Raw genomic sequence first — 11389 nt, 5'->3', positions numbered from 1 at the left:
GCAAGAAAACACCCACTGTTTTCATTGAGTTTAGAATCTGAACCCAGAACCCTATACCCTGTTGACTGAAACATAACATGTACATATCTTTACTTTGTTTACAGTTCCCAGCACTGATGCCCCAGCAAAACGATGCAAAGTCAAAAGTTGGATCAATTAAGACAAAAGTAAACACACGAGACTGTTTTCCCACACCGACCTGAAAGGCATGAAAGCAACATAAGCTTGAAGAACAACGCAAGTACTACCAATTTTCCTGGAAGGGTTTTGTCTTGTTTTCTGGAATAAGAAACAACTACAGAGTAGCTTATTCCACAATGCATAATCCAGTGAATTTCAAAGAGCAGGAGAGTTGAGAGAGTTCAAAGCATATTCCATTACAACAACTCCTAGATGTCTGTTATATCTTATTTGGATGAAGATTTGTAGTGAGTACAGCCACTCAACTCAAGTAATGTTGCAGTCTCCTAAGACACAAACAGAATGGTTTAATTTATAGTTATTCCCCTCTCTTCCTTGTATCTCAGGAAAATCTCTTTAGTACAAAAAATGCTTTTTACATTAAAACCAATAATAAAAGTTACATATAGATAAAACTGAGTACCCACCAGTTTGGGGGCACCATTGACGACATCTTTGATTTTATGAGATATTTTTCCCACGCTTCAAATTTCTCAGGTCTCCTAACCTAACCAGTGTTCATATCAGCATTTCTTGTAAGAAAAAACATAACTGTCCCTGATCCCTTACCTACACTGACGTCAGAGGAAGTCTGGATGCAGAAAGATGACACGATGTTCAGGGTAAACTAAAGGGAAAAAAAATTTAAGAACTTTCATGGTCAGGGTCTGCTGATCTGCGAAAGCCTGATTCAGCAGCGACTTCGCAAAAAGCCGGCCCCTATTGGGCGAGGAGAGGGAGCGGATCCCAGAGCTGGTCAGCTGGAGAGGTCAGCGGCAGGGCTGCGGGGAAGGTCAAGGGCCTGGCAGACAGCGCCTGGGCTCTGTGCCCGGCGAGGGCAGGCAGGGATGGCCAGCGGGGCACCAACAGGGTAATCCTCTCGCCTGCCCTGGTCGCTCCACCACCCGCAGCAGGACCCCCGCAGTGGGCTATGGCTTACCATCCACCGCTGGCAGCTCCTCCAGGCTGAGAGTTGGTGGAAAGCACCTTAATTGCAGCAAACCCTCTCATAAGCAGACGTTAAAAGAAGAAAGAGGACCTGCAAAAAAATAGTCAGACATCCCACTGCTTATATAAATGATAACGGCGAGCAAGTACGTACACGATACTGAGCCTTAGTGGATCTCCCTGCCCTTCTCTCAGTCTGTGGCATGCCATCTAGTGACTGTTCATCACAACTTGAGATGGTCTCTAACCGACCAGTCCACCCGCTATTTCCAGAAGGGCCAAGAGCTAGAGAAAGGGAAGAACAGAAACACTTTTAAAGCAATTTTTAAAAAGTTATGAGCACAGGAAAATTATTTGATGGGACAACTACGATACATCTCTTTCTCTGGAAAAAAGATCTCTGAATTATTTCATCTATCAGCTAAAAAGTCTTCTGGCTCTACCCAGACTGACAAGGCACCAGTAGGATGGCTTCCTATCAGATTCAACTTCTCCTGCATTGCATAGGACACTTCAACAGCTGCCCTGACAAGCTATAAATAATTAACTTAATCCACATTGTGCAAGCAACAGGGCAAAAGATTACAAAATCCATTTATGCAATTGAGACATGTTACATTGGGACACCCAGAAGTGTCCAGCAAGCTGACTGTCCTCTTCTAGTTTTTATACATAAGATGAAAAACATTAGGAAAAACAGACATAGCATAAACTAAATTTGATTTAGAATACAGAACTCCTAGGCTGGAAGAAAAGAAAAACCTTTTAAAAAATACTCATTGAGATTGTCATACAGCATTACTAATGTTGAACTTCAACAAAAAAAGACAACACAAAAACAGTTGTTTATTCTATTTTTTCCATTGCAAAAGTTGAAAGGGATCTGAAATCTGGCAATCAAGATAAGCTGGGATAAATAATCCACGTAACCTTTTTTCTTTCCCCCTTTCAATTTATGTTCTGGCAAAAAGATGACCATTTTCCCCGTAGGCTTTTTATTTTTAAAAAGTCTTCACAAATCATTCCAGCAAATTATTCTTGATGTATTGGTAATGCAAACTTCTGCAAGTGTTCCCCACAATGCAAAAAGTTTCCCAACAATTGTGGCTAATTACAGTTATGTATACTAGTCAATCATTTAAATATCATCATACAATTGATAGCATTTATTTTCTTGCCTGGAGAAGGCGAACTCTTGTCACTGTTGCTTGGTGAGACTTCATAACCCTCGTCACTGACTCACAATGAAAAAAATCAAGACCAAATTCAGCATTTTTGTTCCAGCCTTTCCATATAAAGGATGTCTCAAGATCACTGCACACTCCCGAATTATTAAACAGCTGATCTGTTTATCCCACATCTCACACGCTATTTTAAATAACCATCTTTGACTTACAAGAGTGAGAGTCAGAATTAAGACCTGGTTGCCAAGTTAGAGCAATGCATTGGAACTCCCTTTCCCCAAGGGAAAGGAGAAATCGCTCCGGATAACACCATCTTTAACAGGGCAAAACCCATACTTGGAAAAGCACAGGCAGGCAACGTTCTCAGAAAATATGACAATTCTCTGATGAAGAGGTATCAAATGAGTTATGATGTAAAAAGAGGGTTTTTTCCATTGAGATGTCAGAGGACACTTATTTGATGTCATATTCTATATTTTAAGAGTCTTCTCTCGGGTAGCATGGCGTTCAGCCTGGGCCAAGCAGTTCCACAAGAGGGAAACTGATCTTACAGGGCTCTTTGAGCCAGACAGTCTCGCACTCCGCAAAGTTGAATGTACCCAAGTTCAACAGGGGACTGTCTGTACAAATACATCCACAGACCAAGTCCAGCAGGGGTCACAGCATTCACACAGTCCGACAGCTCATCTATGGTTATGACTACGTATTTGGAGTTCCCCATCCAGCTCCACAGAACTTCTGGGTGCAAGAAAGGAAAGGCTGGAACAGATGATCTTAATGTTTCCTTCTTGTCATTCCTCATTTCCTTCAGCTTTTAGTCTTACTCCTCCATAAATATTGTCTTAAGACCATGACTATTACCCCTTTCAGCTGAGGGGTTTTACTCAGAATCCACTTTATCTTTGATGCATCCAAAACTGTGACTTCAAAAGTTCCTTCAAAGTTTCCAAACAGAGTAATCCTAAATATGCTTTGACAGTGATTGCCCTAGAGAAGTTTCCTGAATGGATCCCACTACAATATCCATCCCTAAATCTTGTGGATCTCCACTGATTATCATGAATTCCTGAAAATCCAGGTTCATTCAGGACACATGCCATGTATTTCAGTCTCTCCAGACCACGTCTCCTACTTGCTAGCCTGCAGAATGACACTCCACAGCAGATGACTGCTGCCTCAAGTTCTGACCATTCTGTCAGAAGAAGGTTGATTATCTTCCTGATCTAGGCTGTTTGTCTGGAAAGGTGATGACATATTTCCCTTCCTTACATTTGTCCCCTACTCAGTTGCCTACTTCTGCTCTGCAGCTTACTGACTCAAGGCTGGCTTACTGCTCCCTTCATACAGCCTTCCTGACATATTGCTTGAAACTCTTTCCTTCATTTCATTTCCTTCTCCTTGGCTGTGTTTCATAAGGACCAAGCTAAAAAAAGCAATGTCTTCTATTTGACTTTTTCAAAACTTGTACTCATTAAGGTGTTGTGGGGGTTTTTTTGCTGGTGCATCTCATTGTTCACACTTCATCAACAGAAATTTCCTTTCCCTTTTGATTACTGCTGGGGATCCTCAAGGCAGTTTAACAGAAGCTAAAACCTGCCCAGACAGGCTAAAAATACATTGTGAGCAAGTGTGTCTCAGGCATTCAGGTCTGTTGTGGACATACAAAAAGTATACGTTGTTCTAAAACCAAGACTGACTGCAGAAGCAGCTCTTTGAGCAGCACATTTAAATAACAATTAAACACCTGAGTATCAATATCTGAGTAATCAGATATATACATTTAATATCTTATTCAGACATCTGATTCTGCTGTTTTCCCTCCCTCCTGTTCCTATGACACTGAGCTCTCTTCAGTGAATGCTTCATGACCTCATTCACAAGAATTACTTTCCATTCTTTTATTGTCAGTTGGTTCCTCCTCCATGGAGGAAATCAAACCTAAGCACACACTCCATAACAGTTTCGCCCCCTTTTGAAATAAAAAAGTGCCCCTGACAAAGCCAGGATTTTGACAGATTCTCTGCACTTCTTCCCTCAGCTGGGAACTTCAGTCCCAATCACTTCCTAGTTCCGAGAAAGCATAAACAGCTTCTTCCATTTGGTGCAAAGTGGATCTGTACCATGGTATCTATTTACCACTTCCTCATTTCCCATCCTCCGATTGCTTTACTGTTTTTCCCCTGTGGTTCTTAGTCTTCAGCATCTGGAAAAACTGGTTTCAGCCCTCCTTTGTGTCTGTGCTTTTCTCCCCAAACAGATAAAGTCCTTGTGTTGCCACCCTCACAGTACTTCTTCCCATAACCAAACAAGTTAGAGCCCCCAGTCAGCTTCTCTGAGGCAGCTAAGCATTCCCCATCTAGGCTTCTATGCTCAGCTTGGACAATTTACCTGAACACTTCCACCCTAATTTTCTGAGCCCTGTAGTATTTCCTAAGCAGCTTAGGAACACAGGAAGCTGGTTGAGAACACAATCATCAGGATTAAGAATCCACAGGTATGTCCATCTGGCAGAATAACACCCCAGGCCCCATTAGGACAGTGTCTTGAATCATTACCCTCCTTGACTTCCTTGAGGGTGAAGGCAGTGGACCTCCATCCTTGGCTATGCAGTGCTCCTCTGCATCTCCCTTCTTATTTCTGACCTCAATGGAGAGGACACTTGGTTGCAGAAAACACCACCATCTGCCAAGTGGGATGGTCAGTATCTGGCTCCTTGGTGTGGAGCAGTGGGTTCTCCTCCTCGCAGCAGTGGTGGTGCATTCCAGGATCAAGCCAGCTGGCTTCCTCCAGCCCGAGTGTCCTGCAGATGAAAACCATGTGCTCCCACTTTTGCAATTCAGTCACCACCTACAGTAGCTGTTGTAGCTCATTTGGCAACTAGCATGTTTCACCTTGGGTGGTACCTCTTATTGGCATCCTTAACAGAAGTATCAGAACTGCATTCCCAACAAGTCAGGACCAGAACCGAGGTGAAGAGCTCCTGAAACAAAGACAGAAGCAGAAACAGCAAAGGGACAGTAAGAGTGCCTTCTTTTCCCGCTTGAGAGGTAGAAAATGGTCACCTGCTGTCCTCTCTCACCTGAGGAAGTCAGATAGTCTCTGCCAAACAAAGAATGGTTAACTTTGGTTTCCTTGCCACCCTAGACCCTCTTAGTAGCCTAAAGAAAAAAACATCTGCAGTCCAGCATCGTTTACTATTTCTCTATTTGTTAGAAGTAAACAGCTTGATGACAGCAAGCTTTTCAGGCATAAAACAGCAGCAGACCCTAAATGAGCTTCTTCCTTTTCACACAGGTTTGGCTTTGTGAACTCCATGTCTGAGGTCCCTGCTCCGCTAGACAGGAAAGCCTGAGATGAAGCATCCATACCTGCTCTGCCCATCCTCTGTAACTTTTCCAGCATGCAATTCTTGGAGAGGAGCAATTTAGACCTAGCTGCGATTTCTCAAGCCCCAGACAATTTCTTCTAGTACAGAACTCCTTCGTGCGTTACAGCTTCCTCTTCTGTCCCACCCCATATCACATGATGCATCAGTTAAACCAGTGAAGTGGGAGTCCAAAGAGCATAGCAATCTCTTCTTGCTAAAATTTTTGGACACCTCCCTCCTGTCTCTCTCTACTTGGGCATCATTTAGTCTGCCACACCTATTTCCAGCTCATTCAAACAAAAGCCCCATCCTGTTGAGGAGTAAGGCAGCAACTACAAGAAGGCATTGACCTTGTTTAAACCATCTAAGTGATACCAGAACAATAGGATAGTGCAGGGGGGCAGGACCTGCGCCATTGCTAGATTAATAGTACTTCCATAAGGATCAGTTACCAATATTACAGAATCTTCAGGCACGTTAAAGAACACCCAGCTAACTATTTGCTAGTCAAGCAAATATTAGTATTGACTGAATGCTGAAGTGCAAGCTGTGCTTGAACCATGGCAAACCCTCCACAACCAACCACACTTCACCGTAATGAAAGAGTGTGAGGTACGTGGATTGCCAGGATGGCCCAAGCCCAATATTGACAGAGAGCTAGAGTCTCAATGAACCAACCTGGCTGCTGGAAAGCAAGAGACTGAAGCATCACCTCACCATCCAGTGAAATGGAGTGAGCCTAACTGGAGTTGCAAGGAGAAATTCGCATTTGGAAATATCACATTCCCCTTCCAAAGTAAGCTATGCAATCCTACAGTGACAAAAGCTACCTGGGAAATAGACACAGCAGAGGAACCGTGAAGTCAGACATGGGATACTACACATGCCACAGACTGAGCCTTCAAAGAGTATACCAGAAACAAAGCAAATAAGGTTTCTGGCTTTGACTCATTCATATTATAGGATGCTTCAAATGCCTCAATGGTACACTGTCAATGATGTAATTCTGGAAAGTTTATACAAGTGTTTATAATAACCCAGGAACTGTTTATAAATTGGCAAACCAAAGGAGACATCCCATTCACAACATAATCCTGTTGTATCCTCCTAGTGTGGCTCTGAAATTAATAGAATATGAACAGTAAACTTAAAACCATCTGACTGGAACCCAATTTATCTATCAGGTACAGACCAAAAATTACACCTCACAGATGAAAGAGCACGTAACAAAAATATTGACATTTTGCCAAAGAAAACATTGCAAGAAAAAATAATAGCACGCAAAAGTTGCCAAAAAGAACTGCAAAATAACAGCGAACAAAAATCTTCGTGTATTTATTCATAGTGTTACACTCAAGATGTTGCTGATTCATATAAACCAACTACACCAGTGACTTCACAGCTATACCTGTAGAAAGTTGTAGAATGGTATCATCACAGAGGAAGCACCTTATCAGAGCGCGATAAAGGGTAGTTTTGGTCAACTGAACTGCTTACTAAAAAATCCTAAAAACCCGCTTACAGAAACTCTTTTCTACAAACCATCAATTGTTATTTTCATTTGGGTTTCTGTAGGGTATACATCCTCAAGAGGATGATAACCTTGACCCTATGTATCCCATATCTTTCCAATTAAGCTCCCAAGGTCAATTATTAAAGGCTTGGAATGAAAGTTATAATTCCAATCTGAAATTTTAGCTCTTTAATGTGCATGTTAATGATCTGAGAAGATCCTGTAGGAAATATCAGAATTTCTTTAAGTCTAGTCTACTCAGTGTTTAAGATTGATTTGATTGGATCTACACTTTAAAAACTTTAACAGGTATATTCATTCATTTTTGCACATTGCTAGTACTGGGCCACATACTATTATTTTTCCGTGTAATAACTTCATGTTGCTATCTCACCACGAGCTAAAATCATCTTATGAACATTAATTTACAGTTGCACAACACCCTGTAATGTGGTTACTTGCAGTTTTACAGACAGGAAAAGCTGAGACACTGAAAGGAACTCTTAGCCCATAGAGCGAATCAGCAGTAGCACAGGAATAGAGACAATAAATCCACACTCCTATTTCTACAGTGTCTGGGCTAGGCCCTTTTTAAGACTAAACCATCCAACCAATTCTATTACTTCAAAATATTGCTTCAAATGAATTTGTTGAAACTGATATTACAACTTTCCACCCCATACTGATGGGTTTGATTTTCATTTACTCTAGATTCTTGTAAGAAAAATCAAGGTGGTTCTTAAATTATTAGAAAGCAGCAACTGCAATACTGCAGAGCTAAATAAAGTAAGTACCCATAATTTCACTTCCAGCTCCCATCTACTCCTGTGGCAGAGTGGGCAGGGAAGAAGAGTTTTCCAGGTCTACATATAGCATTCACAGGTCTACACATACAGAAATTTCCCTCAGACTCTCCCAGCTGATCCAGCAACAGACCACAGGAGAAATCACCGATTATAGCTAGAGCTCTTCACTCTCCTTTTGCCTGCAAACTCCTCTTCTTTCCCAATAATTACACTGTCCAGATGTTACCAGAGATCATTTAGTACTTTTGGTTACAGCTCTACCTTCCCACATACCAGTAAGTCCATTTGCTCTAGCATTTTTAGAGCAGAACATCATCTGTCAACTTCAGAGCCCTCCTAAGAGGAGCATCTGGCACACACAAACTCAGGGAAAAAGCAAGTCCCGAGTCTCACCCTACCCCACATGCTAAACACGGCCATCCAGGAAGAATTGTCCTGCAGAGACAAATGCAGTCCACATATCAGTTCAAACACTCCCATCATGTGTAAGGATCACTTCCAGATGTGTTTACACCTCTCTTGAAGGTTTAATTTTGGACTATTAAAAGTCCATTCAATCAAAAAATTGCAAAAGCTTGGTGTCCTTCACCAAGGGACATGAAACTGAGCAGTTATGTAGATTGCTCAAGCTTTGTAGAACCTTATTTGTCATTTTATCTTGCCAATTTGTTTGCATAATAGTTGGAAAGTGGTGCTGATTAAGTTTCTCCTGCAGTTTGATGGGCCAGTGCTAACTTGCCTCTGGTTCAAAGCCAAAACATAGAATAAAGTGAAAACTAAAGCATTTGTAAAAATCGGTATCTTGTGCTTAATTAAGCTGCTAATGTTTCTCTTAAATTTTGGTAACTATTTCCTAGTTGGTATTTTACTAAGGTAACCAGAGCTCTTATCAAGAGTTACACTGACTCCACTGCAGTTAAATCTTACCTTTTATTTCTCCAGTCTTTAGCAATTCTGCCTCTTGAAGTTTGTTCCTTTTAAATAGAGAATATATCCAACCCGACGTGATCTTCATTGATTTATGCCAATTAAGAATCTGAAAAGGTTTCCTGCTGCCTGAAAGGGATGTGTACTTATTCTTATCGCTTCTTCTAGGTTAATATCCATGGTTACCAGTGAAGGAGTTTTCCTGTGTATTCACTTTAATGCTGATAAAATCAGCAAGGATATGCAATTAGCAAGATGCTACCTAAGATTTTGATTAAAATTTAACATTCACAAGTTCTACATAAAGCTTTATGCTGCTGGGTTGGACAATTAATAAAACATTGGTCTTAACAGTTAGGGTCAAAACTGATTTTCCATACGGCTGTAACAAGTTAGACACCCTGAAGTTCGCTAATCCCGGTAATATGATCAATAAGGCACTTATGTTTATTCTAGAACTAGTACCATGAGATTTTGTGCCTGAAGCACGATCTACAGATGACACTCGATTCCCTGGTTAGAATGAAGACAATTACAAGTAGCATCAAGCCAGTAATGATGATTTTACAGGTAACGGTGTCCAATCTATTTCCAGCTCAGGTAATGACATATCCTACAAAGATGTGTTTACAACCACTTGGTGAGACCACAGTAAACTGAAGCAATTCAAACTAGTTCTACTTTTCCCCCACTTCCATTAATAAAGAATGTCATGAGATGTCCATTATCATGAGATCTTTTTAGATTACAAATCCATCATTTGCAATATATAATTGATGCTAACACTTTAAGAAGTCACATGAAAGCACTCATTACTAGCTGACTAGCTTCCGCTTGTGCTTAACCACAGTAGAAGCGAATTACTCCCATGGCCTCCAATGGACTGACACACCTCAGAAAACCTAAGATCGCTGTTAGGAGGTCATTTTTACATCTGTGTATGCTTTCCCATTGCAATCAAAAAAGAGCAAACATTGACCAATTTAAGTAACCTGTTGTTCTGAGATGAGTATGTGAAGAATTATCATGACCTTGATCCATCCTTGTGTAGCAAATGTCTAGATGACCTATCAGTTGCAGCTTGCAACACCTTTTCCAGCCTCTTCCCCACTTAGGGCGAATGGCGCAACCCCGAGTGGAGCCAGTGGAACATTCACCAAGTATTTTCCTGTTCCCAACATCCATTTTGGAACATTCACCAAGTATTTTCCTGTTCCCACAGCACACGACTGGCTTAAGGATTATTCATGACAGGAACACCCATGTCATTAATCCTCTTGGCAAATAGTAGAAATAGAAAATGCCGGAATTAAAGCTTTTTAAGAGTGCTCCCAAAGGTCAAGATTTTCTCCAAATGCAGTGAGAGCCTACAAAGCATATTCTGATGAAACACAGTGACCTTACCTACAGTTACACCAGAGTCACAGTTGCCCTATCTTATGCCTTCAAGGGAAGAGTCTGTTAGGAACAGTGCTATCATCTAGCCCCTCCCTAATTTAGTATTCCTTACACTTAATTTAACCACTTCTGGGAAAATATACATACGCTCTTCTTTTTTGCAAAGCATTATATATGTTTCTCATGTCAGCGATGAGGGGAACATGGGGGAAAAAAGCCACACAACGCCTTTCAAAAGAGGCTGAAACTGACATTGAATATTTTCCTAGTTCAGGTTGCCTTTGGTTGTTTCACGAAGGAAGTGCATTCAACCACGCAGAGCTTTTCAAATCTTCTAGTCACACCTTCTTGCAAGTTCAAGTGTCAGACCTAGAGTTCCCTGGACATGCTAATCTATTGTTGAGACAGGCACTCCCTGAAAAATGGTTTGTCATATCCTTCTGAAGACAGTATCTGTCATAGCATAGAAGTTGTGGGAAGCAGTATGCATGAGCATTTACCCTGGCTAAATACTGCATGAACTAACTCTTGAGCCATTTAAGCTCCTCTCTCCAAAGGCTATTGTACTACCTTTCAAAAGCTATTTATATATTTTTTTGTTCTCCTCTTTGCTCCTCCTTTTATTATTTTTGCAACATCAAACACGTGCAAGTCTATCTTCATCATCGCCACATTACGGATTTTCTTCTCCAAGGCCCCTCAGCCTTCCCAGCCATAGTACATCAGGAAAGCATTTCCCTGCAGTCTGTCACCCATCCATGTTGATTACGCAGGTTGCGCTCTCCGCAAAGACAACTACTTGCAATACCCTGCCAATTCCCTTCCAAACTCAAGTTCTCCTGAATTCAAGTTACTTTTCCCACGAACTAGGCTTTCAGCTAAGCCCAAGGCAAGGACAGATCTCTGATGTTTATCTACCTGATGCAGTGAACTTCCCTGGCCTGTATGCACAGCAGTGGCAGTGCTTATGTTTTTTAGCCAGTGGGAATCAGCAGATTACATCCATGAAAGACCTTCCCGACAAAAACTGCCATGTGCGGCTAACACAGGAGGCCTGGTTCCCACC

This window comes from Gavia stellata, chromosome 2 (assembly GCF_030936135.1).
Source record: "Gavia stellata isolate bGavSte3 chromosome 2, bGavSte3.hap2, whole genome shotgun sequence".
Lineage (NCBI taxonomy): Eukaryota > Metazoa > Chordata > Aves > Gaviiformes > Gaviidae > Gavia > Gavia stellata.
The sequence above is the reverse complement of the archived record's forward strand: the minus strand, read 5'-3'. Positions refer to the sequence as shown.